The following is a 7,571-nucleotide window of genomic DNA, read 5'->3' on the forward strand; positions in this document are numbered from 1 at the left end:
AATTAATCAGTCTGATGGTCTCGTGGAAGAAGCTGTCTCGGAGCTTGTTGGTCCTGACTTTTATCTGCAGTACCGTTTCCTGGATGGTAGCAGCTGGAACAGTTTGTGGTCGGGCCCTTTTTACGCACCTGTCTCTGTAAATGTCCTGAATCGTGGGAAATTCACATCTACAGATGCACTGAGCTGTCCACACCACTCTCTGCAGAGTCCTGCAATTGAGGGAAGTACAGTTACCATACTAGGTAGTGATGCAGCCAGTCAGGATGCTCTCAATTGTATCCCTGTTGAAAGTCCTTCAGATGTGGGGACTCATGCCAAACTTTTTCACCCCACAGCCAGTATGTGCAGACCACGTGAGATCCTCAGTGATGTGTATGCCGAGGAACTTGCCGAAGACCCCACTGATCAGAATTCAGGATCATGGTGCGGTAAGGGTCAAGGACAAGGAAGTAAGGTAAGGAAGCCTTGGATAACCCGAAGGGTCCAGTAATTATTCAGGAAGAAAAAAGAAGCATGCAGGTATGTAGGGTTCAGGAAGATAAGATAAGATTAGCCTGGACCCTTGTGGAATATGAAGTTAGCAGAGCAGTGCTCAAGCAGGCTATTAGAAAGGCCAAAAGGAGCTATTAAATGTCCTTGATAAGGAGGATCAAGGAGAATCCCAAGGTATTGTATACATCTTAAAATAACTAAGGAGAGGTTGGTCTGTTCAGAGATAAAAGAATTTGTGCTTGAACCAGTGAAATTGGCTGGGGTACTAAATGAGTACTTTGTAAGACCTGGAGACCATAAGACTTAACAGCAGAATTAGGTAATTCAGCCTATAGAGTCTGCTGTGTCAATCAACCATGACTGATCTTTCATCCCTTTCAACCCGGTTCTCCTACCTTCTCCCCATATCCTTTAATGCTGTGACTAATGAACAACATATCAACCTCCACTTTAAATATACCCTATGACTTGGCTTCCATAGCCATCTGTGGCAATGAATTCCACAGATTCACCACCCTCTGGCTAAAGAAATTCCTCCTCATCTTTATTCTAAAGAGACACCTTTCCATCTGAGGCTGCGCCTTCTGGTCCTAGACTCCCTCACTATAGGAAATATCCTTTCCACATCTACTCCATTTAGGCCTTTCAGTGTTTGATAGGTTTCAATGAGATCCCCCCTTATTCTTCTAAGCTATAATGAGTATGGGCCCAGACCATCAAACACTCTTCACATGTTAACCATTTCATTCTGAATCATTTCCATGATCCTCCTCTGGACTGGATCCAGTGCCAGCGCATCCTTTCCTAGAGAATGGGCCTAAAACCGCTCACAATACTCCAAGTGTGGTGTGACCAATGCTTTCTAAAGCCTCAGCTGTGTTGGTACTTACTGAGGAGAAGGAGTTCCAGTATAGTGAAAATACGCTGGGGCATTTTGAGTTTAAGGAGGGGGTAGTGCTGGGTCTTCTTAAAAACATTAAAGTTTCCAGAGCTGATGGCATAACGAAGAGGAATTGTGTTTTACCTAGAGTCATAGAGGGATGCAACGGGAGAGCAGCCCCTTTTGCCCACTGACTGAACACAGATCATCAGCCACCAATTTACATTAGTCCTACATTAGTCCCACTGTCAATTCTTTGCACATTCTTATTAGATAACAACACCCCCCCCCCCCCCCACCCGGCAGATTCACCTGTCACAACCATGGACACAGAGTCTGAGTGCTCTTGCAGGCAGGCAGCTGAAAGAAGATGACAATCATGCATGTGAGAACATTCCAGCAGATTAGGGTTCCTTTGTAGTTGTATTTAACTCTCTTCCTTTCGCTTCAGTCTTGTCATGTCCTGAACGAAGTACAGCAACGCTCCGTTTACTTTCGTCCTTGTTCCGGTAAAGAAGATCAGTGATTAGGTAGAGTCTGTTAAGGGAGCAGTGTTAATTTAGTTCCATATTACTGCTTTTGAGCTGCAGTAATAGCGTTAGTTAGAGAGTGGCCTTGTTGGCCTAGCGTTTATTATTTTCCTTTGTTCTATACACAACCCTTGGATCAATTGGTACCCAAGGGTTCTAAGAGTGGGGACAGGCAGAAAGAATACCAAGGCTAATGTTCCCCCCCCACCAGTTTGACATCTCTGAGGACAGTACCAACCCAAAGCCCATTCTTCACTGCACTTGCATATCTGTTCTGGTGACTTGGAATAGAAACTGAGGTGAAGATGACACAGTGATCCAGATGATCCAGCCTGGGGTGAGGGACCTCCCAACAGGCTGCTTGTCCCTGCCACTGTGCACCCCAGAATGTTGGAATAGGGTTACCCTTCCCATCTGGTTGGCTACCCGGGGCTTCAACAGACCTTAGAATTCATAAAGAAATGATTTTGGTGGCCATCTATGTCCCAAGATGCTCACGACTTTGTCTCTGCCTGTCCCACTTGTGCCCAGAACAAGGTGTCACATCAGCACTCTGCTGGTCTGTTCTTCCCACTGTCTGTCCTCACTACCCTTGGAGTCCCTGCTGCTGAATAGTTGGTCCAACACTGCAAGTGCATTTGGAGATGGGCCAGGGCTTTTCTGCTGCGAACCCAGAATCAATATGCCCGGTTGGCTAATTGGCTCTGTTGACAGTTAAGGCCTCTCAAGCCAGCAAAAAATGTCTGGCTGGTGTCTACATTGAAAGTTGAGAGTCGCAAGATGGTCGCTCACAATGTGGGACCATCTATAGTAAAGAAGGCTGTCAACTGAGCCTCTGTAGGCTGAACCTACAGAAGATCCACGAAGATTCACATGTCCCACGTCTCCCAGAAGTCGGTGACTCCCCTCCCCCGTTGCTCCAATCACTCCCCCATATCCTGCTTGATGGATGGGTCACTGGTCTATTTTGTGCAGCACAGCCTGGCATCTCACTGGGACCAAGGCAGTGTCCAGTACTTTGTTGATGAGGAAGGGCATGGTCCTGAGGATTGTTATTTGGTTCCAGCTAAACACATCGCGGACAAGTCTCTCATTTGGGACTCCAGTGGGCACAGGCCTCAGGCGCATCGGGAACTGTGCTGTAGGGAGGAGGGCCCTGTCACAACTGTGATACAGCTGTGCAGTCTAGGCACACACACAGGTAGCAGCTGAAAGAAGATGGCAACCACACACATGAGACTGTAGGAAATGGAGGAGATGTGGGGTAAGGGCAGATCTGTGGGAAATGGAGGAGATGTGGGTGAGGGCAGCACCAGTGGTGATGGAAGGACTTTAATGCAATGGATTTTTGAAGGGGCAGGTACAAGTAATATTCTCCTCCTTTACTTAAGTAATGTCTTTGATAATTTATTCTATGATTTTCCACCCCATCTGTCATGAAACTTGAGGCTTGAGATGCAACCAGCCTCCTGTTACTTGATCTCAGTAGAGCATCTGTTAAGTGTGATGTTGGGAGTGACTGTAGCAAGTCACCTTCCTGGAAGAGAGGTGACTTTACATGCAAGTTAAATACAATATAGCGACAATCAAATCATATTTCCCTGAATGAAAAGTAATCAAAAGCATTACTAGGATTTGACACAGCATCAGTGAAGGATTGATGACCTGTGGCCATTCTATGTGGTTTGCAGATGAGCTTGCAAATGATCATTTTCCCATGCTGTTTCTGCTCTTGTCCTTTTTGATCATTAAGGTTGTGAGTCAGAAGGTGCTATCAAAATTAGTTTAGTGAGTTGCTGAAACACTGCAGGCACAGTTCATCAACAATTCATAGAATAGATTTTGATCCTTGTGTTATACACTCCATGGCCATTTTATTAAGTACACCTGTACATCAGCTCGTAAATGCAAAATCTAATTAGCCAATCATGTGGCAGCAACTCAATGGTTAAAAGCATGAAGACGTGGTCAAGAGCTTCATTTGTTCTTTGGACACCAGAATGGGGAAGAAATGTGATCCAAGTGACTTTCACCATGGAATATATGTTGGTGCCAGATGGGGTGGTTGGGGTACCTTAGAAACTACTGATCTCCTGGGATTTTCGCACACAACTGTCTATAGAGTTTGCAGAGAATGGTGCAAAACAAAAAACATCAGTCAGTGAGCAGCAGTTTCGTGGGCGAAAATGCTGTGTTAATGAGAGAGGTCAAAGGTGAATAGCCAGACTGATTCAAGCTGACAGGAAGGTGACAGCAATTCTAATAACCACATGTTACAACAGTGGTGTATAGAAGAGCATCTCCGAATGCACAATATGTTGAGCTTTGAAGTGGATGGGCTACAGCAGCAGAAGACCACAAATATACACTCACTGACCACTTTATTAAGTACAGGAGGTACCTAATAAAAGGGCCACAGAGTGTACGTGCCCATCGAACAATGTTCTGAATGGATAGCATTGTGCTTTTTGATGCAGTAAAGTTTTCATTGATCTAGGTACTAGTATGATGTTGATCACCTTTCACCTCTGCAAATCAATGAATAACATTAACCGAGTATCCATTTCCTTGGCACCTCAGATAACTCCTTAAATGGTAGGTAGACTTCCCATATGCTAATGAAGGGCCTGTCTGAGGACACTCAGCAATGATGGTCAGCGTTGAGAAAGGCATGCATTAGGAATGTCCGGTTTAGGTTTTGGTAGGGTTGGAATGACCAAATATTTTCTTGTGCTGGTTTTTCCCTGTAAAATTTTTACATATATTTTGAGACATAGTTATCAATGGAAATTAAAATAGGGAGAAGCGTGTTACAGAAAATATCACGAAAAATCAGAATTACTCCTTATAATACTCAGAGTGCAGCATTTTATCAGCACCAGATATGTCATTGTTCCACTTAAATTGTAACCCATAATTCTACATATATGGTACTTCTCTGACCTTTCTATGTAAAATCAAAACTGGAAAGTTCTTCTATTAATTTTCTAGAAATATAACCAGAATTTCCACTCAATTGCTTTTGTAATTTCAGTGGTAAAGCGGGGAACTTGTGCCTGTAGGCTTGTGTATGCTAATCTCGGTCCTTCATTCATGAATTAAATTCGGATGATATATTTTCTTACAATCTTCAGCCTTTCCAATCCCAAACATGTACATAAACATGGTTCATTTATAAAGCATGCTTGAAGTGTGTACATACTTGAACTGCAGTGAAGAATGAACATAAAGATAGTCAAGGGAACAGATATTAGGCAGAGTGACAGAAGTTCAGTGAAAGAGGTGAGTTTTAAGGAGTGTCTGCACACAGGAGAGAGAGAAGTAGAATAAGTTCAGGAGAAGAATTCTGCTCTTGGGTTAAGTGTGTTGAAAGGACATCTTGTCTCTTTGATTCCCCTCAAATTCTCTTGAGTTTTTCAGACCATGTGTGGTTTGCCTTTGCTCCTCATCAAATATTACTGTCAGAGTCTGACAATAGTTAAAATCTATTGTTTGTTACTGGTGAGACCAATGAACAGTAGTTAATACCTTCTAATCACTGCAGATTTTCACTTCTTTCTTGGATATTGGCACACCCTTCCTAACTTCACAATTCCCCAACCACTCTAATTGTTAAAAATAAAGATAAAACTAGACTGCGGTTTCTGGAGGAGCAGTTCTATTGTAAAGACTTTAAAAATACCCAGATCTATAAAGCATGATTTCATACCAAGGCAAATTAATTTCTCTTTTTCAACAGAACCAAATGAAATTCCAATGTCACGTAGATTTCAAAAAATGAGCCTTAGAGGAAATCTTCCAAAAGAGAGGTTAGGATGAGTAACATTTCAAAGAAGCTACAGAAAAAGGAAACAAATATACAGTCAATGACAAATGCTGTGAAAGATATTTCAGATGTAAAAATCAGTGCAAAGGCAATAAAGTTCAGCATTGTTAAATTAGAAAAGTTGACATTTCTCCTCTTTTTCTCATTTATCCATGTCAATGAATTTATTACAATAGTGAGAAGATTTTCTGGAAATTCTGCAACACACATCAAAGTTGCTGGTGAACGCAGCAGGCCAGGCAGCATCTCTAGGAAGAGGTACAGTCGACGTTTCAGGCCGAGACCCTTCGTCAGGACTAACTGAAGGAAGAGTTAGTAAGAGATTTGAAAGTGGGAGGGGGGAGGGGGATATCCAAAATGATTGGAGAAGACAGGAGGGGGAGGGATGGAGCCAAGAGCTGGACAGGTGATTGGCAAAGGGGATATGAGAGGATCATGGGACAGGAGGTCTGGGGAGAAAGACAAGAGGGGGCGGAACCCAGAGGATGGGCAAGGGGTTTAGTCAGAGGGACAGAGGGAGAAAAAGGAGAGTGAGAGAAAGAATGTGTGTATAAAAATAATCTCCTTTTTCTCCCTCTGTCCCTCTGACTAAACCCCTTGCCCATCCTCTGGGTTCCGCCCCCTCTTGTCTTTCTCCCCAGACCTCCTGTCCCATGATCCTCTCATATCCCCTTTGCCAATCACCTGTCCAGCTCTTGGCTCCATCCCTCCCCCTCCTGTCTTCTCCAATCATTTTGGATATCCCCCTCCCCCCTCCCACTTTCAAATCTCTTACTCACTCTTCCTTCAGTTAGTCCTGACGAAGGGTCTCGGCCTGAAACGTCGACTGTACCTCTTCCTAGAGATGCTGCCTGGCCTGCTGCGTTCACCAGCAACTTTGATGTGTGTTGCTTGAACTTCCAGCATCTGCAGAATTCCTGTTGTCTGGAATTTCTGCAAATTATTTTGCAAAGTTCTATTGGAAAATACATTGATTTGCATGTAATACTTACCCATTCTGTAAAAGAATCTCTTCGTATAAATTTAAATTAGTCACTGGCTTGAAAGAAGGGCAGGGAAGTGGGCAGACTCCAGGGATTATGTGTTGATATAATAACCTTGAACCCATAAGTATTTAGATAGCTACTAAATGGCTATCTTAATCTTTAAAGTTGTGATAATTTCACAATTTGAAATGGGGACACTTCTTTTTACCTCATTAGGGAGAGAGAGAGAGTTTGTGGTATGTCAAATGACTGGGTGAACGAGTAGTCTTTGGGGTACTGCAAGTCTGTGTCTTTATTGATGCTTTGCTGCATGCTTAAGTGCTTGGTTGGGGGTGCCGATGAATTTTTGCAGGTGGGGGAAAGGGGGTTCATTGTTTTGCTGCTGCTTATGCGTGAGTGGGGGGGAGCTGAGCGGGGCTTTGTGGTTCTAACATTTAACTCTCATTCATCCTTCAGGGCACTCCTCTGTTTTTCTGGCTGTTTCTGAAGAAAAAGAATTTCAGAATGCATATTGTATACATTTCTCTGACATTCAATGTACCTATTGAACCTACTGAATTTTCAGAAGTTTCAATGCAGACACTTGTTGGATGCCAGCAGTAACACCGTGGGATAAGTCTTGCATCTGTTTAAATGCTTATTCATGCCATTTCCCTTGGTAGTTGTGTTACCTGAAAGCTGAAAAGCAGGACCTCCAAGATAGTAATCTATGGATTGCTATCTGTTCCACGTGCCATAAGGCCATAAGATATAGGAGCAGAAATTGGCCATTTGGCCCATCGAGTCTCCTCTGCCATATCATCAAGGCTAATCCAATTTTCCTCTCAGCCCCAAACTCCTGCCTTCTTCTTGAATTC

This window comes from Mobula hypostoma, chromosome 1 (genome assembly GCF_963921235.1).
Source record: "Mobula hypostoma chromosome 1, sMobHyp1.1, whole genome shotgun sequence".
NCBI classification, from domain to species: domain Eukaryota; kingdom Metazoa; phylum Chordata; class Chondrichthyes; order Myliobatiformes; family Myliobatidae; genus Mobula; species Mobula hypostoma.